Below are 17,127 nucleotides of genomic sequence, written 5' to 3' on the forward strand. Positions count from 1 at the left end.
GGAAGAGGGGAGATAGATGGAATTCTAACTGCCTCCCATAATGATCCTCTCCTCCTGTTTTTTATTCTAGTGATTTTACTTACTCCTCTCTATTGAGATTTTCCTTTTGTTGTTATTGTTGAAATCATATGAATGTTTAATTCCAAATATCTCTCTTTCTGCCTCATATTTCAAAACTTCTAGCAATTAAACTTTAGAACTGCATTATTAATTGTTTTTATATGTAACCATACCTTTTATTGACTTTATTCCTCATTACATTTCTTATATAACTTATCTTCTCCTTTCTTGAGTCCATTATTCTGGCTTATTTTTTTTTTCTTGGCCAGAATAGACCTTCAAGTAATTTTTTAAAAATGTAGTAAAGGGTATTGGGGTGATATAATTTCTGTGTCTTTGAACATGTCTTTCTTTTGTCATCACATATGAGAGAAATTGTAGTTTGGCAGCTGAGAGAATTCTTGAGTTACAATAATACTCTCTTAGAAGTCTGTTAAAATCGTGCCACTGTCTTCTAGTAGAACATTGAAGATGAGAAATATGATATCAGTCTGATTTTCTTTTCTTTTAAGCAGCCTGATTTTTCTCCCTTATCAGGAAGCTTGTAGTTGTTTCTCTTTGTTCTTGGAGTATCGGCCTACATCTAGAATTGTGTATTTTTTAAAAAGGTTTTTTTATTTATTTGAGAGACAGAGAGAGAGAGACAGAGATAGCGAGCGAGAGAGTATAAACAGGTAGGAGAGGGAGAAGCAGGTTCCTCTCTGAGGGACCCCGATGTGGGACTCGATCCTAGAACCCTAGGATCATGACCCGAGCTGAAGGCAGATGCTCAACCGACTGAACCACCCAGGGGCCCTAGAACTGTGTATTCTTTCAGGCATATCCCTGCGTAGCACTCACACTTATATGCTCTAAGGCCTAAAGTCTTTCTTCAACTCAAAGAAATAGTCTTTTTTAAAAAAGATTTATTTATTTATTCATGAGACACACACACACACACACACACACACACAGAGGCAGAGACACAGGCAGAGGGAGAAGCAGGCTCACTGCAGGGAGCCCGATGCGGGACTTGATCCTGGATCCTGGGATCGTGACCTGGGCTGAAGGCAGGTGCCCAACCACTGAGCCACCCAGACATCCCTCTTCTTTTTCTTCTTTGATTATTGCTTTCTCCTTCATAAACAATGTTGTCTCTTTCTGGAACTCCTGTCAGACTAACTTTGGATGTTTGGGAACTCTCTGTTACATCTTGTCTCTCATCGGATGACTTAAATAACCTCCTCCTCCTCCTTCTCCTCATTCCCTAATGAGCTGGGGTCTTGCCCCAATCCAGCCTTTGACTTCTACCCATATTAGGGACAAACTTCCCATTTTCCAAAGATGCTGTGAACTGACTGCCATTCTGTGTGGACAGAATCAGCTTAGTTCCCAATGTCCTGTAATTTGCTTCTGAACCAATGCCCATGACCCTCATTGACTCTCTGATCCTTTGAGCTTGGGATTTTCCCGGACTTTTTCTGGAAACCTGTGCACTTTCTTCTTAGGAGGTCTATGCAGAACGATGACTTTTATCAGGACTTTTAATCAGCTCTTGCTAACCCACATTCCATCTACTTTACATCTTCCTCATATTTTCCAAAATGCTGGCCTTATTGATGGCATCTTTCTCTGGCTCCCAGCACTGCCACTCATATATTGGTTATATAATTTTTTCCCCAGAGGAGTGGGAATAAATGTATGTGTCCAATTTATTATCCCAGAGACAAAAAAGCCCCAGAGTGGAAATAGAGGGGAGCATCATTTGGTTTCTGGACCAAATGACCTTTCAGCCTAGCTCTAGGAAGCTTTTCTTTAAAGACTAAAGAATAAAGCAGCATAATTAAAGGTTTGAGAATCAACTTTCACAAAAAGGTCCAGAGAGGTAGGGTTTAATTTGGTCAAGGAGAACAGAATAAGGTGAGACAAATGGCAAGACACATTAAACCTGCTGAAGACAGGACAAGAGGGACCAAGCTTACATTACAGCCACGGTGATGCGAGTTGGTCACTGCGAAGACCATTTAACTCTTAAAAACTTGTGGGGTATCACGAGGCATTGCCAAGCCAAGTGAAGATGCTTCCTTCCTTCCTTCTCTGGTTGTTTTCTGGAGGGTCAGGGCTGTTCTGTGCAAGGAAAGAGGATGGACTGAGCCACCTCCTGGGTTCCCTGTCAGCCTTGGGATATCATGATTATGATACCTTGGTGCATGTGATGTTGGATGTGGAATGAAGAACGGCAGCAGATAAACTCCCAAGGGTAAAAAAATAAAATCTTAAAAAAAAAAATCTTGTCTTCACCCCAGCCTTACTGATCATTGTATTTTTTTTAAATGTGAGAGACTGTTTTTTGTCGGGAACACTTTTTCCAAATCTTTAAAACCGAGTGGAGAAATCTTCAGTTTCTTCCCCAACATGCTAGGAAGAACAGGAATTTGAGCAGCTCCCTCTCCCAGCAGCTGGAGGCAGCCCTGGCTCCCAGCACTGCTGGAGATTCCATCCACATCCCCTGGCAGTCCCCTCCCCCCAGGGCTGGGTACATAGAGAAGCTGGGAGAGGGCACCGGGCCAGGCCAGGGAGAGGAGTGCCGGGCCCCCTGTGGTAGGTCTGAGCCTTGTCACATTGCCTCCAGGGCTCAGGTCGCTGGTGGCCGTGGGAGAGCCAGTTGCAACCTGTGTGGCTGGTGACATTTCCGGCTGCCAGTGCCCAGCCAATCGGTGACGGGCCCAGCTAGCTAGAGCGATGACACATGAAATATGATAATTTTCTGCTAAGGAGCCCTGGAAGAGAGGAGAGAAGAGAGTGTGTGTGTGGCTGGGAGAGCTCAGCATAGGCAGTGCCTGCCACGAGGTGGGAGGGGACAGCCCATTGGTTTTAGTGGTTTGCCAAAGGAAGGAATGGGCTCTGATACTAGGGCTAGAGGGACATGCCCCAGGGAGTGGCTGTAGGAACACCAGGGTTGCTCTTCAGGTAAGCTGCTGCTGTGCTGCTGCTGCTGCTGCTGCTGGGTGGGAACCAGAGAGAGAAGCAGCCAGTGCCATTCTGGAGCTCTGGGGCTCCCAGGGTGAAAAAGAAACTATAAGGAGCAATTTCCTTCCTTTCAGGCATAAGTGAGGTTAGGAGTTTTGGTTCCTTTTCGGTGCTAACCTCTTTATTTTTTTTTTTTATTTCTATTTTTATTTTTTTACCTCTTTAAAAGCTAAAACAAAATTGGAACAAATACCACCTGGGTGGCTGAAATACTTAATGAATAATTTTTTTTAAAATTTGGGCTAGGGGTTATCTCCCCCTCCCCCACTGCATTTTGCTACCTCGATGCTCAGCCTTGCCCAGAAAAAGAAAAAAAGTGTTGTTAACACAGTCTTGAAGAAGGGCCTAAGTCTGAATCTTAGAGACTCTAAAGGTTCCGGTGGTAGTTTTGATTCCAGACTCTGGTTGGAGGAAGAAAATGTCTTGGAATAAGATCTGGTCCTAGATTACATTATACTTTTGAAATAGTGCCAGCATGATTCTTTAGTTTGAGGACATGGCACCTGAAGCATGGGGCAAGATTCGGAAAGAGCACCCTGGGGTTAACTGTTAAGGTGGCGAAGCCCACACTTCCTCCAGCCCCTTTGGCAGGCTTCCTGGTCCTATGACAGCAGTTGGGGCTTGCGAGGGGCGCCCTCTGTGCTGACAGTCGTCTCCCTGCATTGTCTGACCCTGTGAATATGTGTGTTCAGAAGTGAAGGATCATAGCGTTTACATAACATGCTGATTAGTCACTGAGAAGCCCATCACTGCAATAGATGTGTGTCTCTAGCTTTACACCTTGCGTTTGCATTCCCTCTCTCTCTCTCTCTCTCTCTCTCTCTCTATATATATATATATATATATTTCTTTTTTTGTTAAAAAGCCACAGATAAATGAAATCACGACCACTCTGTCATGATTTCACAGCCGGCCCTGTGGCTGTAGGCGTGGGACTAAGCTTCCTGCGCTCGGAGGAGTAGCTATTCAGAAGTGATAATTGGTGCACTGTATCTTTAAAGGTTAAAACCCCTTTCAAAAAAGGTCTGGACTCATAGTGGCAAAGACGAGCGAGGCATGGGTTGGCTCCGGCTTCAGCAAACAGCTGCTGATTAGATTCCGTGTCTGCGGGCTGAATTTATTCCGTGCCTTTCAGCAGCAGGAATCCAAGAGGGATGCTACTGTTTGGGTTTCTGATCGTGATTTATATTTATTCAGAGGAATAACAGAGGGTGGATCTGTTCCGGCGCGAGCATGCTCACAAGCAGCCGACTCTCCCATTATCCGGCCGCCTAGTTTGGGGCTCCAATGCCCGTGCACACTCCGTGTGCTTATGTGTGTGTACAAACACGCGTGCATGCCTGGATGGACAGAGGCACGCACAGTGCCCTCAATGAGGTCTCTACCCCTTACTTGAAACAGGTGTTCAGGAAAAAACCGCCCCAAGCCCCGACTGGCCGGAGTATTTCATGAAGAAGGGGCTGTGGATCGGTGGGGTCCGAGGACGCGGGAGCAGCGTGCCACCCCGAGGCCGAAGGTAGGGGGCTCGGGACTTGTATGCGGCGGATGGATCCCTGGCGCCTGGGTTTATTGATTGTGCTTTTTTGCCTGCGGCCGCCACGGGCGAGCGGCGCGCTGCGTTTCCATCTCGTCGTTGCCTTTCTCGGGCACCGCGTCCGGGGCTGAGCGGCTGCTCTGCGGGGCGGGGGGGTGGGGGGTGGGGGGGGGTGGGGGGGCCCGGACGCCCCGAGCGGCCCCGAGCTGCCCCGAGCGGCCCCGAGCTGCCCCGAGCGGCCCCGAGATGCCCCGAGCGGCCCGGCGGGCGCCGCGCACCGACGCGCAGCCCTCCCCGCCCCCGCCCCCGCCCCCGCCCCCGCCCCCCGCGACCCTGAAGCGGGACCGCGCGCTGCCTCCCCGGCCGCGGAACCAAACGGAAACCAAACTCCAGCCCCGCTGGGAGCCTCGCCTCGCCTCGCCTCGCCTCGCCCCGCGCCCGCCCCCGCCCGCCCCCGCCCGCCCAGCCGGGCCGCACACGTTACCGTCTCTTCACAGTAGAGACCCTGGTGGTGCCACCTGGCACCTGTCCGTCGGCGGCGCGGGGCGGGACGCAGGTGGCCGCGAGGCCCGGCTCTCCCGGCGCCCGGCGCCTTCGGCTGGTTGGTGCGGCCGCTTCCGTGGCTCGGCCCTCCCTTGAACTTTGGGGGCGGGGTGCAGCGGCCTTCGGGGTTCTGGCGGCAGCAGCCAGGTGCGCCCCCGGCCCCCCGCTCCCCGCTGCCCTCCGCTGCCCTCCGCCGCCGCGAGCCACAGCGTGCGCGCGCGCTCTGGGCCTTGGGGGTGGCGGAGAACGGGGTGTGCGCTGAGCTGGTCTCCATGGACGTCCTCCAGCGCTCGTCTGGGTGATTATGTAACCCCCACTAATGATCAGCCCGTGCGCCCCAGCGGCGCCCCCTGGTCTCCCGGCCCTCCCCCGGACCCAGGGAGCTGGGTCCCATGTTTAAGATGTTTTTATGTAACTATGTGTCTGCTGGGGGAGGGGGGCAGGGAGAGTGTGGGGAGACGTGGAAGGACTGGAGCAACTTCTGTGAAAAACAGGGGCAGAGAGCACGTGTGTACTGGGGACAGGGTGGGATGGACTTGGGGTTGCTGTTGATCTGAAGACCCTCCCACAGCCCTTTCCGCTGGTCATTGCTTGTCTGAATTTTCCCTTCGGTCATCCGACCCCTGTTGAACCCTGTAGAAGGTGTGAACCACTCCTGCGGAGCCCCTAGGATCCTAACTGAAGGGGGAGGGCGGTCCCCAGTGCAGGGGGACCGCCCAGGCTCACTTGCTTTAGGTCCCAGCTGTCCGCCATGCCTCCCGGAGGGGAAGAGTTCCTGCCCTGCTAGGGTTTCAGTTTTGCTCTGGGGTTAGGCTGCCCTGTGGGGCCTGAGAAAACCTGAGGCCAGCTGAGATGTTTGGCATTTGCTCTTTAAAACTGTGATGACTTTTGCAGAGGCCGGAGACCTTGGGCATTCTTGCATTAAAATGTTGTGGGTTTTTTTTTGGGGGGGGGTGGACGGGGGGAAGTAGGAGAGTAGCCATCCTGCAGCAGCATCTGCAGGCAGGAGAGGAAGATGTATATGACACTTTACTCTCCGTTCTTCCTCCCCATTCTGTTTGGTGAAGGCACCCAGAAGACACAGGATTGTCACATGGGGCTCCTTTATCACACCCCTTAGCACCTCAGTCCGGGGCCGCTGGGTAGACTTGTTAAATTTGATGGGAAAGTCTGGCCTCTTCAGGCTAAAATTGTTTTCTTCTCCCCCCAGCACCCTGGTGGGTCTCCTTTAAGAGCCAGCTACTAAAGTGTACACAATGCAGCAGGGCAAGATGTGTTCAGCTGGCACCGTTGTTGGCTTGTCTCCACCAATTGTGTTTCAGAGGCAGCCACCCTCCTCGGAGTGGAGAAGGGTGTGCTGCCTTCAGGGTCCTTGCCAAGTGGGCCTTTGAGGCGTTGAGTGTGTGAAAGGGACCAGCAAGTAGAAGATGCATTTAGTCTGAAGTCCTGGCAGGTTCCAGGCCCCAGCTTGACGGGGAGATGATGTGGGGAAAGCTGTGTGACAACTGGATGGCCTTGAACTCGTCTCTCACTTCCTGCTCTGTGAGTTCCTGATGTCTCTCAGGTTCTTTCTGTCTCCACACTGTCCACCAGGGAGATCCTGACATGCTGTCCTTCGTTCCATTTCTGGTGGGATCACAGCATGTTTGCAAAGCTACAGACACACAGGGAAGGCAGGGCAGGGCACACTGGCTGGGTGAAGAGGCAGCTGGTGTTTCAGGCCAGGCTTGGCCACATGTTGACCAATGTTGTGTTTCATCTGTGAAGTAGGTATCATGAGCATAGCCTTACCGAGCCCACAGAAATGTCTTGAGCAGAAAATGACGTGAACATGGGCTCTGTAGCTAGCCGGCATGAGGATAACACCACAAGGATCTGAAGCTCACATTTTCACAATTTCACTTACCCTGTTGGGACCTTCGTGGTATAAACCAAGAGAGATGTCCTGAGGTCCATGAGCTACAGTTCATGTATTTCGGCCACTGCAGAACATTTCATACTTTCTTTCAGGCGTCTTCGTTTATGTAAAGCTCTAAGCGGCTTGGTTTTAATTTGCCAAGTACCCCTAACAGATTGGAAGAGATTGACATAGTACTTACTGTACAGGGGTTATCAAAGTTCTTTTTGTTAAGTGCCAGTAAGAAGTACTAGTAATGTAAGAAACGGGAAAAAGAAAACAGATGAAATGAAATTTAAAAGGCACGGGAATTAAAAGCATAGAGTTTTAGGGCATCTAATAAAAGTACTTAATGTAAGCAGTACAGTGAAATTTTATGTATTTTGATAGGTCCTCAGAACTCTGTTTTGTAGCCAAGTAACTGATGCTTAAGATGACCTTTATGCATCAAGAACAGTTTTTTAAAAATTTTTATTTATTTATGATAGTCACACACACACACACACACAGAGAGAGAGAGAGAGAGAGGCAGAGACACAGGCGGAGGGAAAAGCAGGCTCCATGCACCGGGAGCCCGACGTGGGATTCGATCCCCGGTCTCCAGGATCGCACCCTGGGCCAAAGGCAGGCGCTAAACCGCTGTGCTACCCAGGGATCCCCCATCAAGAACAGTTTGAATGACATTTTGTGTGTCCAATGTAAGAAGGCATGAGATTTTGCAGTAAACCCCAAAGGATTTTTTAAAAAAAGATTTTATTTATTTATTCATGAGAGACACACACACACAGAGAAGCAGAGACCCAGGCAGGGGGAGAAGCAGGCTCCTTGCAGGGAGCCTGATGTGGGACTCAATCACGGCACTCTGGGATCACGCCCTGGGCTAAAGGCAGACGCCCAATCGCTGAGCCACCCAGATGTCCCTCAAAGGATTTTTTTTTCTTTTTTTAGCATGATGTTTAAAGGAAAAAGTGCATTTGTGAAGGATAACAGAATCCTTGAAGTTTCTTGACAACCAGGGGCTTTCTGATCAAAATTATAACTGTAAAGCACTCCGGTTGAAATTAATTAAGAATTTTCTGACCTTTTGCTGAAATTTAGCAGAGAACTATTATGCTGGTATTAGTACTGCTTATGTTCTAACATTTGATGCTACAGAAGATACTAAGAGGGAAACACGGGAACCTCAGCCTGTCTTCTTGTGACCAGAGACACACTTAAGAGCCTTCCTGCTTGGTGACTTTAGTGCTGGAATTAATTGGAAGAGACCCCATGATAGAAAAGACGAAGCAGGAGAGGACAACCCTAGTGGCGTGTGTCTCTAACGTCAGGGTGGGCAATGTGGACTCCCCACTACTAGTGTGCTGTTGAAAAGCGAATCAGAAAAATGAATCCAGGCTGTCATGGCAACACTCTCATGCTGCACTGTGGTGTTGATGCAACTCCGACACCGTGCTCGAAACTGGAGGGGTATCTGAGTTACCCCAGCAGTGCTACACTTTGCCTGACCCAGTGCCGGTGTTCTTAGTTAACAATTTATTCCAAAAACAAATGCAGATAGCAAAAACAAAAGCAGAGGACAGTGAATTGAATGCTGACACTTCTTAAAGAGTATTTTTGAATCTGACGCATATATCAGAAATGTGAAGACACCAATTTAAAGTAGCAGAAGAGTACTTGTTCAATTTCTAGATGCACATAAATTCATCGTTTTGGTAGATCATTTTTGAACTCACTAAAAAAAAAACGACAACAATAGCTGTCAATAGCAGGCCATTGAATATGATCAGAAGTGTTCAGAACTGTCCAGAAGTTCCATATGTATAAGCCAAAGGGTTACTGATGTAATAAGGTAGAGTAATAAGGTAGAGTAAAGGTAGTGTTCTCCAAAATCAGGGGGCTTGGAAGGCAGAGGAAGTAATGTGGGGGGGTGACAGAACCCCACTCAGGGGTCACACTTGGGAATATGTGCTTGGGCCATAGATCCAGCTTGTTGCTGAAAGCCATGCATGGTAGTGAGGTGATACTTCCCCTCATTACTAAGTGTTACAAAATATCAGGTGTGGCGGGCATTCTTGTGAGAAAAAGGCCAAGAGTGGGGCTTTATATCTGCACAGAGGTGCAGTGGAGATGAACTGAGAATGCCCCTCAGATCTGGGGAGGGAAGTCAGGGTAGAAGCACAGGGAAGTTTGTCTCAGGCATCTTGGAAACTCTGAACGCACATGGGTCCTTGGATTGGGGTTCAGGGCCATCTTTTAAAAAAAGTGAGGAATGTGTGCGTACCTGGTAAGCAAATAAGAGCCACGAAGAAAAATAAAAGTAGTGTCATAAATACATGACATGCTCTGCTGACCCTCTGTCACCAACGTGAGTCTGTTCAGCCATTCATGGGAGTTTCAGGCTTGGCATTAGAGGCTGAAGCTATCTTGAGATCAGAGGAGCCCTGATAAAAAGGAACTGATTTAGTTTTGATAGAGGAAGAATTCTGAAAACCCTCTCCATCAAGAGTCAATACAGCAGACCCTTGACGTTTTCTTTTTCTTTTTTTTTTCCTTGACGTTTTCTATGGATAGATCTCAACCTGTTGGCAAATCCCCAGATTTGCAAATGCAGAAGTATTTGCGTAGGCTCTCGATTTGCTTCTGAATCAGATTTCTGGCGGGAGAGGAGAGGTCCCCATGATTATTCACAGCCCACCGATGATGAGGGCCTTTTCAATGTGCCCTCAAGGAAATAAAGTTTCTCTCACTTCCAGAGGGTTTCTGTTTCCCTGGCCGGGAGCTTTGACGAGGCTCCCTCTCTAGCTAAGGGAGGATGCCCTGTAGCTTTATGATGCATCGTTAACACGTGTGCTTCGGGAGGAGGAAGATTGCCATTAGGGGTTGTTCACGAATAGCTGAAAAAGTGAAAGTTGAAGCTGCCAACACCAGGCATGGCTGGAGTTGCTTAAAAAAAAAAAAAAAATCACACGTGTGCAACCTCCCTGCACTCCCTGCACTCCCTGGTGCTCAATATATACTTAATACACTCTTAGAAACTTCCCCTGACTGGCAGCAAATCTCCGTGAAGAGAATTGGGGCATCACACAGCTGAAGCATATGGTAAAGGACTTAAAAATGAGAGCATCACCACCGAAATCTAGGCAAGAGAGACAGGACCTAGTCGTTTGTTCCATGCCCTCATTTTAAAAGATTTCAAAATTTGAGAAGATTCCAGGAGATTTAAAAAACAGCCAGCATTGTGATTGTGATTACATTAAATAAAAGAGTCAGAGCAAATGGACTCTGGAGGCCGGGCCTTGCTGCACCTTACCAGAGAGGTTCTTGCAAGGATGTTTCTGGAGTGATTTGGGTGGAAGCTCCTAGAATTTTAAGTGAGTTTAAGAGCTCTGCCGATTACAGTTGAGGAGATCGTCTTTGCCAAGCAACTAGAAACAGCAATTTGTTTTAAGAGTGTCTTATTAAATGTTTCTCTATGAACTTAAAAAATTTTTTATTATTATTTTTTTATGAACTTCTTTTTAAATAACATTAATAAAATAGCCTAAATTCAAAACAACGCTTACAAACTGTATATAATGGTGTAAAGTTACTTACCAGTCCTCTTACAAGAAATGTTACTCTTACCTGTGAAGAACGGTACCCCTATCCATCCTGTCCCATCTCTTTACTTTTGGGATCACCATTTTCTGGACATTTCTCTTTTCCCCCACGCTTTTCTTTATTGTCTTACCCTCTTCTGTTTCACATCCCTAAACAGTGCGTCTAGCTGTGTATGTCTGTGAGCTTTATATAAATGGAATCGTACTCTTGGTATTCCTTGTTCTCATGTTCCCGTTAGCCCATGCAGGCCAGAATGCTGTACTGGTTGGCAAACAAGTGGGATATTTCCAAATCTGTTGGTGGTAAGTTGCCATCCCTCTGCAACCCGCCCCCCCACCCCTGGTGCTCTCCTGACCCCTCTTCAAGTCCCTTCACCTTGGAAGGGATCACACCTGGCATGGCAAGGGAGCCTTGGGCCCACTATGCTGAGAATCCCTTCTGTCTGACTGTGGTGACTAGTTGTTCAGTGTTTCATTCTTGGATTTGTTTGTGCTGTTGAGTGTAGCTGAAATTTTTTCACTTTGCTGAACTGTGATGTTCTACTAGAAACACTAAAGTTATTTCCAGTTTTTTTGCTATTTTAAATATTGCTGCTGGGAATATTCTTGTTCAAGCCACCGCTGTCCCCTATGGTGAACACGTATGTAGGTTTTCTTAGGGAACATACATAGGAGTAGAATTACAGGTCAGAGACTGTGGACATTTTCAGGGCTACTAGACTGGTTCAAAATCAATTAAAAAAAATCAATTTCCATTGTGTTATGTGAATCTCACCTCAGTAAAAAAAAGAAAAAAAAAAGCTAATTTCCATTGTGTTTGGCCAGTTTCTATACCCAGCTGCAGTGTATAATTGTTCCTTTTGCTCAATATCCTTGCTAGTACTTTATGTATTGTTGGATATTGTCAGAAATTTTTGCCAGTCTTGTGGGTGTATAATAGTATCATACCTGCTTTTAATTTGTATACATTTGATTATTCAAGAGTTTCAGCATCTCTTCATATGCTTATTGACCGTGTGTGTGTGTGTGTGTGTGTGTGTCTGTGTGTGTGAGGTGCCTTTCAGATCTCTTGTCTATTTATTTAAAATTTGGATAGTTTGTGTTTTTCTTATTTATTTGTAGAGGTTATTTATGTATGCTGGAAACTATTTCTTAGTGTTGAAAATACGTTCTAATTTGTGGAATATTGCTGGATCCTTTTTTAGTATTTTTAGAGTGGCGGAAATTCTGAATTTTAACGTAATAAAATTTTATCTTTCTTTTAAAACCGAACTTTTTGTGTCCTTTTAATGATGTTTTCCCTACAGCAAAGTCATAAAGTAGTCTCTTGTATTGCCTTTTAAAAGTTTTAGTTTTGCCTTTCATATTTAGTTATTTTCCCTTGAGAATGATTTTTTCTATGGATTTGATATTCTTTATCAGGATAAGGAATTACCGTTCTTCAATAGTTTACAAAGTTTTTTTTTAAATTCATAAATGGATATTTATAAAATACTTTTCTTGTATTTTTGGAGAGAATTTATGTAATTTTTTTCTTCCTTTAATTTGTTAATGTCTGGTCAACTATTTTCTAATGTAAAATTAATTTTGTTTTCCTAGAATAAACCTGATTTGGTCATGATGGATTCATTTTGTTATGTGTTGCTAGATTTGTTTTACTTTTATTTTGTTTAAGAGTTGTGCATCTGTGTTCCTTCATGAGTGTATTGGACTGTGATTTTCATTTCTCATATTATCCTTGTCAGGCTTTTGTATCCAATTCTGCTAGACTTGTGAAGTGTGAGCTGTAGAATGTGTTCTCCTTATCTCTTCTCAAAACGAGTTATGTGGGGCTGGGATTCTTTTTTCCCTCAAGATTATTAACCTCTGATTCAGTTTCTTCAGGAGTTATTGGCCTATTTTCAGGTTTAATTTTTTTTCTTTGTAAGTTAGATTTTTAAAAAAGAATTTATCCATTTGTCTGAGTTTTAAAAATTTTTACCATAAAGTTATTTATGATATGCTTTTGTATGCTTTTAAGCTCTGTAGCATTTATGGTGATAATATCTCCTTTTCATTTATAATACTGTTGTGCCTTCTATGAACCTTTGTTGAATACCCTTTTCAGAATTTTGTCTATCTTATCAATCTTTTAAAGAACGAGTTATTAACTTTGTGAATCTCTCTGTCATTTATTTTGTTTTCTAGTCTGTTAATTTCTACATTAATTTTTATTATCTTCTCTCTTTAACTTATTTAGGTCTGACCTGTTGTTCTTTCTGAACTTCTTAAGTTGAATGTTTGACCTTTTTCCTATTATGAACATTACAGGTTGTGTATTTCCATTCTAACTTCATTGCACATTTTTTGATATGTAATATTTTTGTGTCATTTGGTTCTAAGTATTTTAAGATTTCCACTGTTATTTATTCTTTGACTCATCATTTATGTGTACCTGTGTTTCTTCATGTCCAGATCTCTCTTTGTTTTTCTTTGTTATTACCTTTTTGATACTGATTTCTAACTTAATTGTATCATGGTTGGTAAATGTTGTTTATAAATTTTACTCAAGGGATCCCTGGGTGGCTCAGCGGTTTAGCGCCTGCCTTTGGCCCAGGGCATGATCCTGGAGTCCCGGGATTGAGTCCCGCGTCGGGCTCCCTGCATGGAGCCTGCTTCTCCCTCTGCCTGTGTCTCTGCTTCTCTCTCTCTCTCTGTGTCTCTCATGAATAAATAAATAAAATCTTAAAAAAATTTTTTTACTCAACCTTTTGTATTTACATTTGTTGAGGTTTATTGTGTGAGACTTAGTATGTGGTCAGTTTTCACAGCGTTGAATGGATTCTGTCATTGTTAAATATAGTGTTCGGTGTAACTCTATTGGATGAAGCTTCTTAACTGTACTGTTCAAATCTTTTCTGTCATCACTGATTTTTGTTTGATCATTGAAGGAAGTGCATTATAATCTCCCACTGTGATTGTGGATTTTTCTTTCTTTTTATGGTTCTGCCAGTTTTTTGTTTTATATATTTTGGGTCTTTGTTGATATGTACCTACAAGTTTAGAATTGTTTTATCTTTCTGGTGAATTGGATCTTTTATAATGGGGTGGTATTTGTATCTTTAGTGATTCTTTTAGGCTTAAAGTCTATTCTGACTGATATTAATAGAGCTCTACCTATTTTGCTTTGTTTAATATTATCTGAGGTGTCTGAAACACATTCTTTAGAATTTTCTTATGTGAGGGTCTGCTGGTGACAAGCTCTCTGTTGTTCTTTGCTAGAAAATACAATAAATTTTCCCTTGTTTTTGAGAGCTCTCTTTTCAGGGTAGAATTCTAGGTTGACAGTTATTTTCTCTCCAATACAATGAAAATAGTATTCAAACATCTACTGTTTTCCACCATCATCTTTGAAATCTGCCATCAGTCTTGTGTTTCCTATGAGAATAATCTTTCTTTTTCTCTACTTTTGGATGTTTATTTTTTTTGTCTTTGGTGTTCAATATTTTCACAAAGATGCACCTGGGTGCATATTTCTTTTAATTTCTTAAACTTCATACTCATTAGACTTCTATAATCCATGTGAGAGTATCATTTATGGGAAATTCTTAGCCTGTCTCCTCAGGCCACAAAAGATGAACCTCAAGGTCACTTTGTTTGGCAGGTATCCTCAAACTGGCTTTAGGGCTTGGCTCCCATTCTGAGTTCTAGCTTTTACTTGCTTTTCACTTGAATATATCTTATAAACTTCCCAGCTCAGTAGTCATTCAAAATGTTTTTCTTTAGTATCCAGTTTTCTTTGTTGTTTTCAGCAGAATTGCCTACATATCTAGTCCATGGGGCTTATAAGTAAAAGTCTACATAGTTTTCTTCAATACCACAATAAGCCTTAATACTTGTTAAACATGAAAGACTATGCTGAGTCTACTGACAGGATATATGTATTTATACACATTTATTTCAATGGTTGGTCCATTCCATGGTTCATTCAGTTTGAATGAACATACATATTTATATATATTTATACATATTTATATTTCATACAGTTCATTCATGGTTGTTCTTAGCAATGTAACTCGCACAGGTTTCTTCCAGGCTAAGATAGAAGACTAACTGGTGCTAATGGTTGGAATATGTATGTTTTAAACCTGTCAGTAAGAGTCTTACCAGAATAGAAATGAGTGACATTGAGTGGTTAACAGTTTAGCCTTTGTTTTTTTTTAATGTTTTTAAGGATTTTATTTATTTATTCATGAGAGACACACAGAGAGAGGCAGAGACATAGGAAGAGGGAGAAGCAGGCTCCCTGTGGGGAGCCTGATGTGAGACTCAATCCCAGGGCCCCGGATCACAACCTGAGTCAAAGGCAGATGCTCAACCACTGAGCCACTGAGGTGGCCTCAACAGCTTAGTCTTTAAATGGAGTTCATCCACTGCTAGGGGGTTAATTCTTCTTTTTTGGTAAATTGGGACAACTGATGGATTTTTAGCTGATCTTCAGCTCCACACATTGGCTGCCCTGTTTTGACAAGGCATTTCTTCTGGATGTAGCTTTTTTTTCCAAACCTGGAATAAGAGGTAATTAAGATTAGAGATAGTCTTTTTGCTTTTCTGCTCACTAAAGGCTAAATTCTCAGAATTGCTACCTTTTCTCTTGTGGATAGCTGTTTTTTTGGTTTTGTTTTGTTTTTCCCTGTTTTGGTCCAGAGTCCCACCTTCCATGTTACCCTTATCTCTTCATTCTTTGTTATTGAATGATAGGCCTTCCCACCTAGGGACCAACTCTCTTTTGGGGGTAAAAATAAAGGAGTGCAAGTATCCAGTTCTCTAAAACTGGCTCTTTCAACTTTCAGCAAGCAGGACGTGGGGACAGCTGGCATCCCCAGACCCTCCCACTGCCCATGTGGCTGGGTTGCGCTTGGCTGAACTCAACTTGCATTCTTTTTGGCTGAGGGACTTTATAACTCACTGTTGCTAGGAGGGGTTTGTCCAAGAGAGTCCTGACTGGTGAGTCTCATGTGGTTTACTCCTGGGCAGGTGGGCCCTGCTGCTCACTTCCTGGTGTATTTCTGAGTGAGGGGCTGCTGGGTTGTCATTGTCCCCTTCCCTTCCTGTGAGCCTACTAGTGGTGGGGCATAGCAGATGGACATTCCGGCTGCCACGGACCCCCTGCAGGCCCAGTGAAGGGAACCGTGCCAGTCTCCTGTTCTGTCCCCATTCCTACTGCCTGCCTGCCCTGTTAACTTCTCTGCTCACCTCTCATCCGGCTAGGGCAGGGACGCCCCAAGCGTTAGAGAGCCAGGCAGAAAGTAGTTGGGTGAAGGCTTCCTCTCTCTCTCCATCCTTTCCAGGGTTTATGATGATAGGAGCTCCTCTTGCTGCTACCCCAGAGCAGCGTGGCAGTTGCTTTCCTTGTTCTCTCCACCTCTTTTTCTCCCCTGCTGCAGCCCCTCACCCCATTGCCAAAGAGTTTGGAGAGAACAATTCAAGGGTGAATGATATTTTTCTTGGACAGAGACAAATGACCGCCCTTCTTCCCAAGGCCAAGTAATTCTTGGAAAGATGTTTCCTCTTTTTCATCTAATACATGCATACTTTCTATCTGGGAGGCAGAAGCCACAGAGGAGCCCAATGAGAGAGCCTCATGGGCTTGCCAGCCTTCTCTGTGGGTCACTGGCCAGTTTTGCTGAACATCTGCCCCTCTGAAGTAGGCTGAGAATCAGTCTCCCTGGATGTCTGAGCATTTCCACTAATTTGTAATGGCAGTGCTGGAAATGCTTGGGGCTCAGGGGCCTGCCACTAGCTTGGCAAGGACAGGGAGAGAGTAGACTTTCAGGAGAGAGTGGAGAGAGGGATGGAAAGAAGGAGAAAGGAAGGTAGGAGGGAGCAAGGAAGGAGGGAAGGATGGGAGGAAAGAAGGAAAGGGGGAAGGAAAGAGGGAGAGAAAGAAAAGGAAAAAAAAAAAAAAGAAAGAAGCAAAGGAAGCAGAATGTATATAACTCACTCCTGAGCCCAGAACCTCCCAGGTGGGACTGTATGACATCAAGTCTCTTTTTGAAATTGTGCACAATGGACGTATAACAAAATTCACCCCTGTAAGTATACAATTCAGTGAGTCTTGACAAACATCTCTACCCATGTAGCCACACCACTCTCAAGATACAGGACATTTCCATCATCCCCTAGAAGTTCCCTTGTGCCTCTTTGTAGTCGAATCTTTCCTTCCACCCCCTTCCCTTCCCAATCCATCACCGCTCGGTTTCCTGAAGCCAGAGTCCTGCCTCTTCCAGAACTCCGTATAGATGGAATCTTAAAACAAGGGCTTTTATGGCTCCTGAACTTCTTTTACTCAGGACAGTGCTTTGGCAACTCCCTTGTGTCGTGAGCATCAGCAGCTCATTCCCGCATGGCCCCGGTACATTCCTTCACTCGGATGTAGTGTATCCGTTCACCTGTTGATAGATATTTGGGTTCTTTTCTGTTTCGGGCTGCTATAAATAAAGCTA

General features: G+C 44.8%; 1 protein-coding gene across 6 annotated transcripts in view; it reads left to right on the top strand.

The window, feature by feature from the left end:
• HIVEP3 (HIVEP zinc finger 3) overlaps nucleotides 1–17,127 on the top strand; it is a 459,420-nt gene that overhangs the window by 87,815 nt on the left and 354,478 nt on the right. For 2 of the 6 annotated variants that reach the window (XM_072771656.1, XM_072771652.1), the window contains exon 2: nucleotides 4,471–4,585. The exons of 1 other annotated variant lie outside the window; for it this stretch is intronic. The gene's annotated coding sequence lies outside the window, so the exon portion shown is untranslated. Of the gene's footprint in view, nucleotides 1–2,831; nucleotides 3,010–4,032; nucleotides 4,586–17,127 lie in introns of those variants that run through there. 3 more of the 6 variants (XM_072771655.1, XM_072771651.1, XM_072771654.1) reach the window with 3 other exon arrangements.

This window comes from Canis lupus, chromosome 13 (genome assembly GCF_048164855.1).
Source record: "Canis lupus baileyi chromosome 13, mCanLup2.hap1, whole genome shotgun sequence".
Lineage (NCBI taxonomy): Eukaryota > Metazoa > Chordata > Mammalia > Carnivora > Canidae > Canis > Canis lupus.